Source organism: Corvus hawaiiensis, chromosome 8, assembly GCF_020740725.1.
Source record: "Corvus hawaiiensis isolate bCorHaw1 chromosome 8, bCorHaw1.pri.cur, whole genome shotgun sequence".
NCBI lineage: Eukaryota > Metazoa > Chordata > Aves > Passeriformes > Corvidae > Corvus > Corvus hawaiiensis.
Genome location: NC_063220.1, coordinates 29,971,375 through 29,987,502, shown reverse-complemented (window position 1 = coordinate 29,987,502; position 16,128 = coordinate 29,971,375). Strand labels below are relative to the sequence as shown.

At 39.6% G+C, this 16,128-nt stretch overlaps 1 protein-coding gene across 3 annotated transcripts in view; it reads right to left on the bottom strand.

Moving 5' to 3' along the window:
• BICC1 (BicC family RNA binding protein 1) overlaps nucleotides 1–16,128 on the bottom strand; it is a 91,274-nt gene that overhangs the window by 26,302 nt on the left and 48,844 nt on the right. Inside the window, exon 1 of one of the 3 annotated variants that reach the window (XM_048311541.1) lies at nucleotides 4,880–5,037. The exons of 1 other annotated variant lie outside the window; for it this stretch is intronic. The gene's annotated coding sequence lies outside the window, so the exon portion shown is untranslated. Of the gene's footprint in view, nucleotides 1–1,567; nucleotides 1,684–4,879; nucleotides 5,038–16,128 lie in introns of those variants that run through there. One more of the 3 variants, XM_048311542.1, reaches the window with a different exon arrangement.

Below are 16,128 nucleotides of genomic sequence, written 5' to 3'. Positions count from 1 at the left end.
AAGTACATTGTTTGCCCTACAACAAGATGAAGAAACATAGACCTATAAAACAAGCAAATTTAAGCAAAAAAGGTCAAGTAAGGCTTCCTATTAATATGGAAAAAAGGATAATTGAATTGAAACAATTTATTTAATGTTCTTAAATTAGGAAATACTGTGTGCAGTTTTAGGAGTGGATATTCACTCACCAAAGTAGATGATTGCTAACAGTCAAGACAGACTTGAAATAGGCTCAGACTATTGCTGTGGAAAAGCAACATCAAGGCTAAAAGCAGGCAGTAAATGCTCAGGAGTAAGGGCACATGCAAAGGAGCTCGACTGAATAATCAAGTAAATTCCTCACTTGGGCACTTGGTGCTGTTGGCTTACCAGCTTAAAAGAATCCTCGCCCTCTCTCCAACACAACTCGGGGCACTCACTTCTCTTCCTGGTGTCTAAACCACAGAAGAAAAAACTACTCATGTGTTAAGGCAGAAAGCAATGAGCCATTTCCTACTGCAGACTCCTGAGTATCCTCAGAGATATCACTCAATAACAACATGTGGTTTTTTTGTTTGGGGCTTGTCTTTTTTCTTGTTTTTTAGTTGAAATTAGACTGCAGATTTATTGTCTCTGAACAAGATTGCGCCCAGCTACTTGGGCACGATCAAAAGGCTACCCAGAGCATCATAAAACTCAATGTGGGCTGCAAGCAATTAACAGTGTCTTCAGAGGAGACATATCCTGAGGCTCTGGGCATTCTGGGGCATCTGTTTGTTGTGGACAAACAACTGATTATGAAATGTCCCTGGGAAGAGCTAAAGCCACTGCCTATATGTGTGCACACATTTGAAAGACTCTGTCTTCTCAGCATTTTCTCACTCTTAACTTTCCCCCCTTACTGGCATCTAACTCCATCTTTACAAGGATTTCTGCTCAACTCAGAACACAAGAAGGAAGCTGAGAAAAAGTAAATACTTGTTGCACTGCTCCTACACAGCTCCAGGAAAGGCAGTTCACACACAACTGTTCACTCCTTTTACATTCTGGTTGCTGCCATGCAGTCACCTGAGGAGCATTAACTACCAGAGCACTGCTTTTCAACCCTGCCCTGTAAGAACTGTGTGATGTGAAGCCAGCAATCCCCTGCTCACTCCTCTCCACCATTTATAATAATACAATATATACATATATACACACAGGCAGACATACACAGATATTCACGAAGCACAGACTGAGCAACACACTGACCTCACTCACACAGAAACTGAGGAATGCAGTGCAACATCTGGGAGAGCAGAGAAAAGAATCTTGCTTCTCAAAGATTTCAGTGTAGCTCAAAAGAAGACTTCAGTATCTGCAACAGGCTACTTAAAAGGGCTCTTAGAGTAAAATATCTGTTTGATGTAGACTCACAAATTAGAAGAAATGAGATGCCCTTGTACATCAATTACAGCTGAATGCCACATTTGGGTCTCTTAGCAGCTTTAAAACATCCCAGCAGAACACTGAAAATTCATGTTCATAATGCCCAGAATTAAGTGAAAATTAGCCAGAGACATCAGATAAGCTTTAAAAATTAGATTACCTGTACAACATTATGTTTGGAGAAATAAACTATTGATGACTGGATTTCGGACCAGTGACAGAGGAAATGAAAAGACTTCTCTTAAAGCATAAGCAAAGAGGGAAGACAAGGAAGAGGTAACAGATCATATGGCAATTTAAACAGAAAAGTGATGGGGTTTCAAGGGAGAAGGGGAAGGCCAAGGTGGAGAAGAAAACCTGGAAAGAAGAAATGAGAATGAATTAATTGTAATCACCCAGACACTCCATTTCAGTTACATAATTTCAGTTTCTTACCACTGTGATTAACTTAAATTCCTTATTTTACTTCTTCTAAAAAGAGCCTTTAGGGACATTTTGCAAATGCAGTCAGCCACCAAAAGGCACATGCCATGCAGCCCTTCTGCTGCCTCTTGGGCAGTTGCTCTTCAGCCTTCAGCCCAAGTAGCCACCCAAAGCAAGGCAATCTCTCAGCAGGACACAAAGTCTGTTATGGCCTATTTTTTTCAGCATGGACCCAACAAATTCACAGTTCATTATTTAAGTGTCTGTTGCCATTGTATTTCAAAGCACAAACACAGAATCACAATGCCTGGGAAAGAAAATAAGAAATAAAGAGAAGAAAAAAGCTATAGTATTGTAAGATCAGCTTAATAGAGGCCCTAGAAAACAGACACAACATTCCTATCAGAAATAACACCACTGTATCTCCACACAGCCTCATACTCAGGGTTGCAATTCTGATGCATAAGCCATGAGGTAATTTTAGTTTCTCACACACACGTTTTCAAAAAAGTCCTTGTGACTGTGTTTTTCTAAATAAAAAACATCATCTGACTCGTGAGCCTCAATTCACACCTCAGGCTCAGCCTTCCTTGCAGTGCTCCCACATCCAACCCCTGGCTACTGCTGCACCTTTTACTGTCTGATTGCTCTGACTGACTGCACTCCATCGTGTGAGCTGGTCTGGACACAGCCACTGGAAGGGATGAACTCTGTGGCTGGACCAGGAGGATGCAGTTAGTCTTCAGCAAAGACTAATGCACTATATAGGCCTGAGTGAGCAGGGCAAACAGAACTGCCCTCTTGGGAATCAGGATGGAATGAAATGTTAGCAGAAAGATAAAACCAGCTGCCTCCCAACAGGACATCAGACATCTGGTGACTAAAGGCACAGAGTGCTCATAGAATATTTTTGATCACTGTTACTGCATTTGCAAAATACTTTACCTTCTCTGCTTTAGTATCACACTGTGAAATGAATTTTCCACAAGAAAGTTTTCCTTTCTCAAATTATTATATTTTTAGAGGTTATTTCAACTGTATTCCTGATGAACACAGTGAACAAGGTAGCTTTTTTTGTTTGCTTTGAGTTTTCTAAACAAAGAAAAATGGCAGGTCCAATAAAGAAACATCTAAACTGTCTTCTTGAGAGTTACTCAAGTAGCAACAGGTACATCAATTAGATGAAAATGATGACAAACCAGTTGTCAAAAATGATGAAAACTCCAATCTAAGCAGATTACTTCTGCTGCCTAGTTTTTCTTCCCATGTACCAGACACTAATTACATTGCTTACAACAGATAGATACTGAATAAGAAAAACTTCCTGCAGTCTTTTTTAAAGCTGTAAGAAGTCATTTTATGAGACAGAGTTACATCATTGACACACCCATCTCTACCTCTTGGGCTTGAAATTTGATATATCAATACATATTTTAAAGTTACGATAATATTAAGCGTATGAAATTTGACTCAAAAATTGATATGCTATCAAGAAATTTCTGCTATTGACTGAACAGGACTATTTCTTTCATTACTTTTTAAAAGCACAAGGTACACATTTTTTTTCCAGCCAGCATGGCAATGTATTGGCTTTTTCCATGCACCACTACTGAGCAGGCTGTAGTCACCAGGAGGAAAAAGACAAATAGAGACAAGGGAAGTTGTGTTTCCATCTTCCTTCTAAAACCCCTTGGGATGCACCTAATCAACAGAAGCATTACCCATCTGGTGACAATTGGTTCTGAATACTAAAACCTTTTAGATGCTTTTATACTAACAGTTTATTGTGTGAATACTGATTCACACATTTTAATCATGTAGTAATCGATCATTTCTTAGCTTTTAGTGTGGCAATATGTATATGGCGCTGTAACAGCTGTTACATTAAATCTTACATTAAAAGGTTTTTCTTATTCACAGATATTGAATTATTTTCACCAGTATAACAGGCAGTTTGTAGCTGATTTGGGAAGAGAACCTTCATCTCCTGAAGAACAGTGACCTACTTAAAAACTTCTGTTTTTCTTCTCAGGGAGGGGCTCAGAGCAAGCAAACACTGCCCACACTGCTCCTCTGGAAGGGTAACTTCTTTGTGATAAAGTGAGAAATGAAAACAGCAAACACCTGAAAGATGTCCAGTGTTGCCTTTCAAATCAAGAAATCGCTCCTGAGCTATTCTCAGATGAATTTTCTCTGCATCACTTCTGTCCATCTGTCTCTCCCCAGTATTAGACTAATAGCAAAACTCACCTCTGGGAAATTAATCACCTATTGAGCATCTCTGTGATGTGAATTTCAGCAGTCATTCTGATAAATTGCATTCTGTGTCCCAAAAATTGAGTTTAAAGAGCAAGATGGGCATCAGAGTGGAACACTCCGTCAGTCTCTACTTTACATGGAAATGCAGTGCAGAGCACATTGCAGGGTATCTGCTTGCTAGAAGCTCCAAAAAAATCCAAAACCAATACACCAACTAATTCCAATTTTCACTGAAAGATCATGACAAATTTGTACTCTCAAGTAATTTAATTACAGCAATAAGTTTATATTACTACATTCCAGGGCTTGGAATTCCAGTTTTACTACAGTTACTGCCAAGCACACTCACTGGATGTTAAGCCCCTTGACAATTCCCTTCATATTACAACTGTGTTTGTATTTTGCCCCTCCCTTGTCTGGCCAAGTGTAAGCAAATCGCTGTTCTTCACAGAAAACACAGCAAGCCCTGATCAAAAGCAGAAAAGCCCCAAATCTTCCTACTCCTACAGGAATGAACAAAGTTCAAATCACTCTTGTGTAAATGTACTTAAAGCACAATGCCCACCTGCTGGCTCCTTTGCTACCTAGCATTTCCTTCAACCATTCACCAGTGTGACCATAAACACATTTTATCCTCCTCTGAGCCAGTACAAATTCATGACTTTAAGCTCTCATGGCTGCAGGCACACACACACCCCGAGCACAGAAACACTGGCAAGACGAACACAAACGAGATAAAAGGCTGAAGCAAATGTGACTTTCTTTCAAAGCCTTCTCGCCTGTCACCTACCCCGCAGGCGAAGCGCGGAGAATTAATGGCCGGGGCTGTCTGCTGAAGTGGCAGCAGGCTGGAGGCTCGGAGAAGTGACTCCAGTAAATGAGGGATTTGCTGCCAGCTGCTGGCACGAGGGATGCTGCGGATTTGTGCGTGTCTAACTGCTCGGATCAGAGAGAACCAACACCAACTCCTGTGGCCGAGTTTCAAATGGCCTGGGATGGTCTTTCTGTCCATTTATTTATTGCAAAACAGGGAGGAGTCATCTGTGCTTGAGTCAGCTGCTCCAGAAACAAAAGAAATAAACAAACTTGTGATCTAAACACAACGGTTCTTTAATTTTTAAAGTACACAGTTGTGGGGTTTGGGGGAATTTTTCTTCAGAATGTAAGAAACAGTATGCACTGACAGTTTCTCATTTGCAGAGAAAGTTAATAAAAAGCAGATGGAGGTCATAATACAGCAACTACAATACATGCTGTAATTAATCTGGCACTCCAAACAATAAACACAATGTCAGCAAGAGACTCACTTTAAATCTCTAAGTCAATTACGGACTAATTGCCTCAGCAACACATTACTGAAATTATTGACCGTTTACAAAGTTGCCTTGGGGGAAGCAATCCTTCATCTGTAACAGCTACTCTGTAGGTTAATTAGCTACTTAGCAGCGAGTACCCAAAGTGAATACTTGGAGAAGTATTTAAACTAAAGAGATGCTTTCCCCTCAAAATATTCACAAGCCAAACATCACAAGCACAGAAAACAGCAGAATTTTTCCACCTTTACATCTCACCCTGAGAAGAGCAGCCACTGGCCAAAGAAAAACAGGGTAATTCATGTGCATGCACACATTTCAAATGGCAAAATATGCAAATACAGTCACTCTTGGCAAATTATAAAAAAAAACAGACTAGAAGAGAGTGAGGCACAGGAAGTTTGTGCCTCCAGACAGAGAATATGTCCGCTCAGAAAAACGGTGGTAGTGTTGTTTCATTTGAAATGCTGAGAAAAATCACAGAAAATCATCATTCTTTCAAGTTCTACCTCCACATTTGGAAGGGAAAAAAAAAAAAAAAAATCCTAGTGTCAGTTTCCCAGTAACTGCTTCAATATAGAAAAAAAATAATTACATCCCCTTTCCAGCATCTCCTACAAATATTTCATGTCCCACCAATTTGAACCAGGAAAGTGTAGAGAAACTGTTGTGGACAAACCATGTAAGTCAGCTGAAAATTGTCCCCACAGTTTAGCTGTCTAAATACTTGTGGGAGAAGACAAGTTTTCCATTAACTGCAGCAAAATCAAATTCTAGCTCATGAGTATGACAAAAAAAACCCTAAAAAGTGATAATTCAATCAATAATACATTTATATCATATTCAAAAAGTTGCCTTCAACTGATTTCACTTGGGTAAATTTCAACCAGCATTAAAACAAAGGAGTTTTGTAAATATTTGTGTATTATCCCAGGCATGAGAGCCACTTCAAAAATTACCAGCAAACACTAGACTTAAAAACCAGAGAATTGCTTGAGAGAAACTAAAGTATGACCTAACACTCCCCATACTCCACCACACCAGTCTAACTCTTGAATGCCAGTGCTGGGCATAGGTTTTTGTCAACATTTTAGTAAGCAGCTATGGTCTCACACACCTCACACTCTGGATGACCTTTAGCCTGCCCATGCAAAAAACAAACAAACAAAATCAAAAAGAAAAGCTGCATCATTAGGCTGATTAAGGCACTGGCAATTGAAAGAGGTCAGCAAGACAAAAATTCATCTTAATATCAGGAAGTGAAGAGCATCACTTCTCCCCACAGCTCTTGCTCATATCTTTTCCCTACCAGGAGATGAGAACAGAACAGCAAAGGGTGCCACTTGCAGACACAGCTTTAGGAGCTGCAATTTAGGCACTCAAATCTAAGTTAGCGGATGTTCATTTTCAGCTGCTGCTGGCAATGACTGGGGTTAAAGTTTTATTTGCAAAATTAACAGGAGATGAAGAAAAAGAAAAAATGCAAAAAATATCTGTGTCTGTCATTGTACATTAGGGAGACAAGAAAAAAAGAATTAATGGCCCAGAGTCTCTTACTTCTTGACAATTTCTCCGTTTGGGCTGATATGCTGCTTATACTGCTGAGAAGTAATTTTCAATATCATGAGTCAGCTGATTAAAAGCATAACCCATTTTGCCATAGCTTTCTTATCTTTGTCTGGCATTTTACCAATAATTCATGCTATAAATGGCCTTCTCTATAGTAGTTTCTTTTGGTTTATTTTTCTTCCAACCCCATCACTCTGGAACTAACTCCATCTTTACTTATGGAATCCAAAATCTGCTCCCCTCCCAAATGCACCCATGTGCACTGTCATAGTTTTTCTACAGGTATCCCTTCTTGCAACATCCTTCAGTAAGCAAATCCACAAGAAAATAAAAGGATACTGCACCCAAATAGCCACTTTCATTATTCTTTCCCCTCAGAGAAAGCACATGTTCAATCTGACAATTCAGATTTCTTTGATGTGACCAAATGTGCACCCATGAGCACCAATTCACCTTTGCAACCCTCCACATGACAGCACCCAGAGGCAGGAGAGCTGAATATGAGCTTTACTGCTCACTGCACTCAGAGCAGTAGGAGCAGGAGAGGGGAACTGTACACAGGAATGCATTTTGCACATGTATAGCTACAAATTTACTGCTGGAAATCTCAGTGGGAGCTGTTTGGCATTAGAGTACTTTAAGCCAATTTCACAAAACAGCTTGCACTTTCCTGAAGCCCAGTATTTTCTCAGCTTACTTTCTTGGCCACTACTCTCCTCCAGCACTGCAAAACAATGTTTACATTATTTGACATTGCACTGGACACAAATCCCATCAGCTAGATGAAAGCTGTACTCAAAATTAATCCTTTTTATTGCCATCTTGGTTTACTTGCACACATTCTAATTCTGTTGTGTGATTTTTTAGTAGAAATTGCCAATATCCTCAGCTCCCATGGACCAGAAATTCATGTTTTGCATTCCTGGTATTTTAAGTCATATGTATGTTTTGACACAAGACAAGACATCTGTTAAATGTTTAACAAATTTAAATTGCAGCCATCAAAACTACATCTTTATGGAAGCTGCACAAAGACCTCAGATGGGAGTAGTGACATATTAGACACAATCACTGGTCTAGGACAGCAATGAAAGTACACATCAATACTGTGGTATTTACCAGCTTTTCCCTAGGATATTAATGAAGTAAAAACCTCAGAATTGTGTTTGATTCAATTTCCAAGACTAGGATATGTATCGGGAGTTCATGCCAGACACCTCTGAACACAATCCTCCTCCACTTTTTGGAATATACATTTTCACCCTATCCTTCCACAACATCTTCCTCTTTTGCACATCCCATCTGTTTTCCCATTATCTCTACACCACCTTTGTCACTAACTCTTAATTATTCTATTCTTGCAAAACCCTCATTTCTTTCAAGACCCTCACTCTATTCTCACATTTCCTGCCATCCCACTTACTTCTTTCCAACTGGCTTCAGTCTCATCAACCTCTCATTTCCTCTCCATGTCTTTCACTTTCCCCATTCCACTTCATTCCCAACTTTGTCCTTTCCCACAGCTTTGTTCCCATTAACAAGAGCTCATTTGCCTTTCCCTTTCACTGGAGTTAATACAAGGAGAAGATGTTGCCAGCAGCTCTCTGGGACTGGCCTTGGTTGGTAAGCTCTGCCAGACGGTTTTGGTCTTGCTAGTTAAACTAACCCAATTCCAAAGCCAAAACTACCGGAGTGCTCAACAAACATTTACCATAAAAACACAAATATTTTTTAAACATTAAAGATCTGGACCAAGAAGAAAAAAAGTCACCAGAACACTAGCTATGCCCTGGATTTTGTTCTCTTTAGATCTGACTTGCTTTACAGAAAATGTTAGTCTTGCCAAATAATCAAAGAATGAAATGACCAGAAAGTTTTATACAAGGTTAAGTTCGTACAGATGAAAAGCTTAAAATTCAGAGAACTGTATTACAGCCATTTTTCAGATATTCCCTCCTACTGCTATTTCAGAAAAATTATATGATTCAAATTACAGTTTCCAGAGGAAGTCATTAAAGAGAATTTCTATCAATGATGGTTTTGTAAGTTTGCACTCGGTCTTTGGCACAGACTCTGTCTATATTTAGAATGAACAATATAAAGAATGCTTGAAATCAAAGTAATTACACAAAAATATCAAAATTTTATTTGTAATACATCAGATTCACCGGGAGAGGATGATACTCACATACACTGTAATTCCAGAAGGTTTCTAGGACCTGATCAGGGTTGGAGAGGGGAATGCAGTAGCCAGCCCTACCTGCAAGTGCTCCTGTCCCCAGGAAAGCCTCTTCGGGGATGGCAGCTACAGAAACATCATATCAACAAACTGGAAAGACTCTAATTTTTTTGGTCAGCTACAGAATATCACACATTAGGTATCATTGCTTCAAAGTATAAAAATGTAGTGTTCTCACCAGTAATATTCAAGGACATATGATTTTTTTTTCCCTCTCCAAACTGTGACAAGACTCTTAAGAAGATTTCTGTTATGCATCTTAGTTTCTCTATGCTTTTGAGCACTGGAGGGTTCTGGCCTCCTCCACTCAAGCCATTTTTTGTTCCAAATCAAAGCAAAAATTCAAATCATGTTTACTAACCTGACATATCACTGCCACTCACTGAACAATGCTTAATGCATAACTGGTGCGTTGAAATTATCACCCTCAGTTATTCATATTAGTGTCAGATATTTGCACACAGTAATGCATTATTTTGGCAGCAGGAACTTCCCAACATCCCTCTAAGCCTTCTCAACCATTAGGATTTAAACACATGGAAGCAAGAATATGTTATACTTAAAAGAAGATGAAACACGACACTTGACCTTTCTTAACACTTTTCCAACCAAACCCAGGAAAAAGTACATGGTGATAAAAGACCAAAAATGTACTATGGACACTTGACACCAAGGGCTCATCTTCTCTCATGAAAAATACTCAAGAGGATGAACAATCCCTTCTCTAAAGGAAAAAGTACTAGAGTAATGCAAATAGCATTAGTTTTACTGTAACAAGGTCAAGCACAAAAATAAGTTTAATGCCATTCTAAGGAACAGAAGAAACTTGTAATTTCCCAGACCATGTACCAGATCTGACTGAAATTTTATTTTATGAAGCAACTGCATAGATAAGAAACCATCTTACTCCCCCCACCCCAAATCCTGCCAGCATTCTCAAGAAACATTACAGAGCACCCTTTATCTCCTGGCATGAGTAACTTTCAATTCCATTGCAGAATCATATGTGCAATTCATCTACTTTTAAGATATGAGCATTTTTTTTTTTAAATCTACTTATATACATAGTTATTAGGTGCATAATTGCATAACAGGGTGAATCTTTTTTCCTGTTTTTAGTGAGACCAAATAAGAGCTGCAAGGGAATTCTGCTGCACTCGGAGAGAGCTGACACAGAATACCCAAACCAATGGTTTTGTTGTCATGGCACCAACAAGGAAAAGGCATTTAAATGCCAAGATTTTTAAGAAAACCTTTACTGAACTGGTATAAAGTCAGACCCACAACTTTATACCTTGGGAACCAAAACTAAACAGCTTTAGGAAAAATTCTGCTGACAAAAGAGCACTGGCCCCCATAACCCAGCAGCCCTGAATGCCCCCTGCGTAAGTGGGACTGGCACCAGGGCATGCCAGGCTGCAGGGCTGAGCTGCCTAGCAGGGAGCTATGGAGGCAGGGGACAGGCTGTAAGCATGCACATGACAGGAGAGGGAGAGAAGACCACAATTGTGCTGTTTGCCAGCAGTGAAAACAATCCTGTCTCCCCTGATTTCATTTCTAGCAGAAGTAGTTACCAGTCTTGCCTTCCCAAGTGCTTGGAAAAGGCACGCATGAGTGCACCTTTGTTATTCACAGAATATGGAATGAGGCTGTCCTGGGGTCTGGTGATCAAAAACCATTGTGCCCACTGCCATCACATGGAATTGTCTCAAACTGGTGCTCTGGGATCCCTTTCTGCTTACAGATGGGAAAGACTCATGAAGTAAATTCAAGAGCTCATTTACAGCACCTTTCTGTTGCCCTCTGTGTAACCAGGTGAAAAGCTCCTCTCCTGAGGGAACAGGTGCCCACAGCAGAGTCCCCAAACCACCACCTTCCTCATCCCACTGCAGCAGTTCTGGACAGGGGACTATTTCCCTGCCTCTAAGGGTGGAGATCCACATGAACAAGGGAAGCACCCAACAGCTCTGTTAGGGCCTAGACCTTGGAGCAGCAGCAGCCACTGAGCTGCCAGCAGAGTTCCAGCTGGGATAAAGCATATTACCTTCTCTGCAAGAATAACTCTGTAGGATGACTTTGGCCAATTTGAGCCCCCACTTCCATTGATCTGCACACTGAGATCAGTGCTGAGACTAAACAAATTAAACCTTGATCGTGAACCAATACAAAAGTTACCTCTGTTTGAAAGTGCTTAACCATCCAGGAACTTCAAAAGTTTAGGTGCTCTCTTCTCTGCATCACTCTACATCCCTAGCTAAAGGCCACAGAACAGGAAGAGTAATCACTCCATACATTTTAGGCTCCTACCAACAGTTAGGGTACAGCCTTTCAGGACAGTTGGCACAATTTTCAAAAGCATCTTAGTGGGTGAGAAACTCAAGTTTGTCAAAAAAACTCCACATTATCACTGCAGATCTCCAAGGGCCTGATTAATTCCCTCACCCCCTTTTTTTTAAATTGGAGCTTAAGGCTCTAAACCAATTAAGTGGCTATTCATAGCACTGAATTTAAGGTAGGAAAATTAGTTGATTATATCCCACATTTACTCCATCGTTTTGGTTTTGGGTTGTTTTGGGGTTTTTTTGTGAGAACAGCAGAAGCCACAATTACTGTCACTAGAAACAGCACACAAAGATTCGAAAGTAGGTCAAGAGCAGGAGTTGACCTGAGCTATGTAAAACTACTGTTAGAGTCCTTGTTTCATTAACAGCTCTGAAGCATTTGGTAGTCCCTGGGATGCTGTGTGACCTTCTCAGGTGAGGCTCATTCAGCATTTAAGACTGACTTGCAAAATAAAACTCAGCACATTGTTGCATTTACAGAAACATATATTATCAATTGCTTTTACAGTAACTTACAGTAAAGAGTGTTTTTTTCTTTAAAATTGATAAATCAGCAACACAGATAAGTAGTGGCAGGCACACAAGCAATTCTAGCACATGAAGTTGTTTTGTACTATTCATGACATTTTTATGTACTTTCAGAGGTTACATATGGCTACAAATGAAGAGATTGCAATTTTAGAAGTGAATGAAATTATAGGAGGACTTGTAAATCCTATTCACATGAATACTTTTACCCCACAATTTACATGGGGGTAGTCTTTGGAAAAGTAGCAGGATTCACTTCTATATTTAAAGAATTAAGATCAAATCAAGTGTAACTAAGAAAAGTAGCTTCTGTAAGAAAATGTTTTCATGCAACTTAAATCGTCTCTGAAATATACAGTACTTAATTTCTGGAGTTTTTTCACAATACAGCTAGTTCCAAATCACTTTTTAACAAAATTAAAATCAGGCACAATATATATGCATTGTGAAAAAGGGAAAAAATTAACTAATGTCTCTTCAGCCCAGAACAGGGAAATTGTTTAAGGAAAACACTTAAAACCTCTGTTATGGCTGCAACTATATTAAGAAGGAGGAACATAGATGTAAAGCCTTAAAGAAAAGGAAAACACCAAAGACCTAAAAAATAAAGGAAACCTAACAGTCGTTATTCTATATAGAATCACAGGATCTTTAAGGTTGGAAAAGACCTCCAAGATGATCAAGCCCAGCCTTTGACTGAACACCACCTTGTCAGCTAAACCATGGCAGTGAGTGCCAGGAGTACTTGTTTTTTTGAACATTTCAGCAGCTCCACCATTTCCCTGTTCCAACTCTTCACTATTCCTTCAGTGAAGATATGCACAAAACCACATAGAGCACATACATCTACTTAGGAGTTACATAAGACAAAGAAGCAGATAGCCTAAACTATTAGGCAATTTTTAGTTGCTTTTATGCTCATTTGACTGAACTCAGACTTGGCCAATTTCTTGGGGAAAATTTCAGGTTATATAACTGCACTTTGCAGACATGCCAGCCTCCAAAGAACACCAAGCCACCTGGTATTTAGAGAAAGATTAAGTGTGTAATGTAAATTTAGTGGCATAGACCAAAATCCTCTCAGTATTTCGGCAATCCCAACGATAATTGAAAGCAGAGAAATCTATTAATTCCCCTAAACTTTGCATTTACTATAAAATACCATCAATGTAACAAGAATCTCCTGAAGGAAGGGTTCAAAACCACTTGATGCTACACAAGTCCTTTCACTCTACTCAAAGTTGCTCAACATCTGCCTCACTGAGCCCTTTGCTTTGCTTAGGGGTGTTCTGGCTTGGTGGAGTTTTTGGGTTGTGGTTTTTGGTTGGCTGAGGGTTTTTGTGGCAGGAAGGAGAATCTAGAGACTTCCAGACACACTACAACAGGTTACAGTGCTGTTTAAAGCTCATGTGACTCCTAGAGAACAGTGCTGTGCAGGGTTATTAACTCTTCCATTGCCACTGACATTTTATAACAAAATACTGGGTTTGGACAGAAGCATTGACAAAGTCCTACCTGCATCCATTAATCCGAGGTGGTTTTTTTGCACTGTGTTTCAGGAATGGCAGTCTCTCCGTTGTACAAATGTGGGATTCAGCTCAGTTGCAGTACCAAGAGCAATATTGCCTAACTTACGATGCATTTATGCTTTAAGCAATGATGTAATCCCTCCATGGAACACGTGTGTAAATGATGAAGTGCTCGCACATGGGATGCTGAACTGGCAGGCACAGCTCTGAACTGCTCACGTATTAACCACTTCTCGGATATTTTACTGCTAGAGGTTTAGCATTAAAAGCAGTCTGCACTCCTTTCAAAAAAGACTATTGAAAAACTGAGTTGAGAAAATTAAGTCTTTTTGAAAAGAAAAGTAAATTATCTGAAAAGCCTACAATCAGATTTAAGATTTGTCAGAAAGCCTAAGGGAAAAGAATAAATAACCTGGTGTTTTATTTGCACACTTTCAGAAGCTTGCATGGCCTGATGCCGCAGCTCTTTGTTCTCTCCCTCCCTGTTTCATCTGAAAATATAAACTTCAGCTTCTATCACAGTACTGGGAAACAACTGAAAGTTGATTTAAAGGTCTGAAACGACAAACATTTTAACTTACTCTAGATATCCAAGGCAGTAACTCACATCCAAGTTTGGCCTTGAGTTCATTATGCAGTGACATTTGTTTTAACAAGAAAGGAGGCTCTAGCTTTTATCACAGTGCCTCCTGGAGCAGGCAAAGTGCTTCCCTTGTACCTAAACAACATTCCAATAAATGAGAGTGAGGTTTTACTAACTTGGCTGAAGTCTCTCTGTAGTTACTTGCCTCAAGTGTGGTATTACAGTTATTAACTTCATTGTGCACATTACCTTTGCAGCTTAGGATGCAAAGAGGGAAATAGTTGCACTTGGCTTGCAAGATAAGGTGCAAAAGGCAAAGTTTAATTAAAAAGTGTGAAACCAAATTGCCAGGCAATGAATGCCAGCAGGACTCTGTTCTAGTTATTGCTGCCTACCTTCCAGCGCCTTCAGTACCTCTATGTGCCTTGCTATTCTCCTTGGATATGAATTTGACATGCTCTGTACCTGTGTTTGAGATAGACTAATGAAAAATGGCATGCAGTGAATTGTTTTGGTAACAGAAACTAGTTTAAATTTTTTGAAGTTATTAGAAAATATGAAAGAATTAGTAAAAAGTAAAATCAGATGAAAAAAAGTACAAGCAGAACATGGACCAGATTTTTATTGACCAACTTAAAACGCATCAGTGGTAAGAGAGGAAAAATAGAAAAACAAAAAGCAAAACAAAAGACCACAAAGCCAGAAACAGCAAATAAGAGGTGAAATAAAATAATAGCAGCTCAAGAGAGAAAGAAAAGATATAAGATGGTAACTTCAAGATATGATATAGATAAAAAAGAGCTGGCAACTAAAGAAAATAGAAGAGGAATGAAAATATGGGAATAATAGGAAGAAAAAAGAGCAAGAGAAGTCCGTTTTAAAAATGACTGGTGGAAGAGATCCCACAACTATACGTGTTCTCTAAGTTCAATTTATCTTGAATTTCCCCTTACCAGCTTTTTTAACTTCCCAAAATATTCCCTGCTCCAACTCTCTGAACATCTTCCTGCTTAGGGCCACTAAGTTTCCAGGAGCTGAAGGGATTCTTATGGTGGCTGTTAGCCAAAAGCTATTTCAAGGCTGTCTGCATTCTGAGCACACACATATCCCATAATATCTTTATGGCTGTTGAAATACAAAGGGACACAGGGGTTTGGGGAAGGGAGAATTTGGAAATAAAAAGGAGTAAGGAACATAGGTGAAATGTGAACTTCCATATACCCATTTCCTAAATAGCTTCAATACCCATCAACAAGCTCTGCTGGCGAGTAACATGACATTCACCTGCTCCCAAGGCATTAAGCATTCCAGATCCATACAAACAGATGGGGAAACATATGAGCACATAAAGTTAGGGTTCAAACAGCTAGCAAATGCACAAGGAACTCCCCCTTCTCCAACATTAAGAGTTATCCACGGCTAATTTTAAGCCATCCTGGTCCCCCATCAGAGCACCAATGACAGCCCAACAGAAAGGGCTGGAAACAAGAACAAGACAGGTCAGTATTTTGGGAAGAGAGAGGGAAAATCCCATGAGCTTATGCCTGTTTGGAAAGTGTTTGTGGAACTACAGTATCTGACCATTTAGGATTTGGCAATCTACTCATGCTTTTATACCACTGAATAAATCTTTAAAAGACAATTAACAGCATTCCTAAGGAGAAGTAACTACAACGCAATGAAAAAGCATGTTGAGAGCAAAAGTAACTCTCTCTCAATCTGGTCTTTAATTCACCAGACTGGAGGAGATCTCAGACCTCCAGACCATGAGGCTTTGGTATACCCTGAGCTCTACAGCACCAGCGCAAAGGAGAGCAAACCACGCCAGTGCCAATTCTTTCATTACTGATGGAATCAGCCATGAAGTGCTTTAAACTGTTCACTTCCCTCCCTAAATCTTCAATGTTATGGGATCTCTGTGCCAGCCTGAACAAAT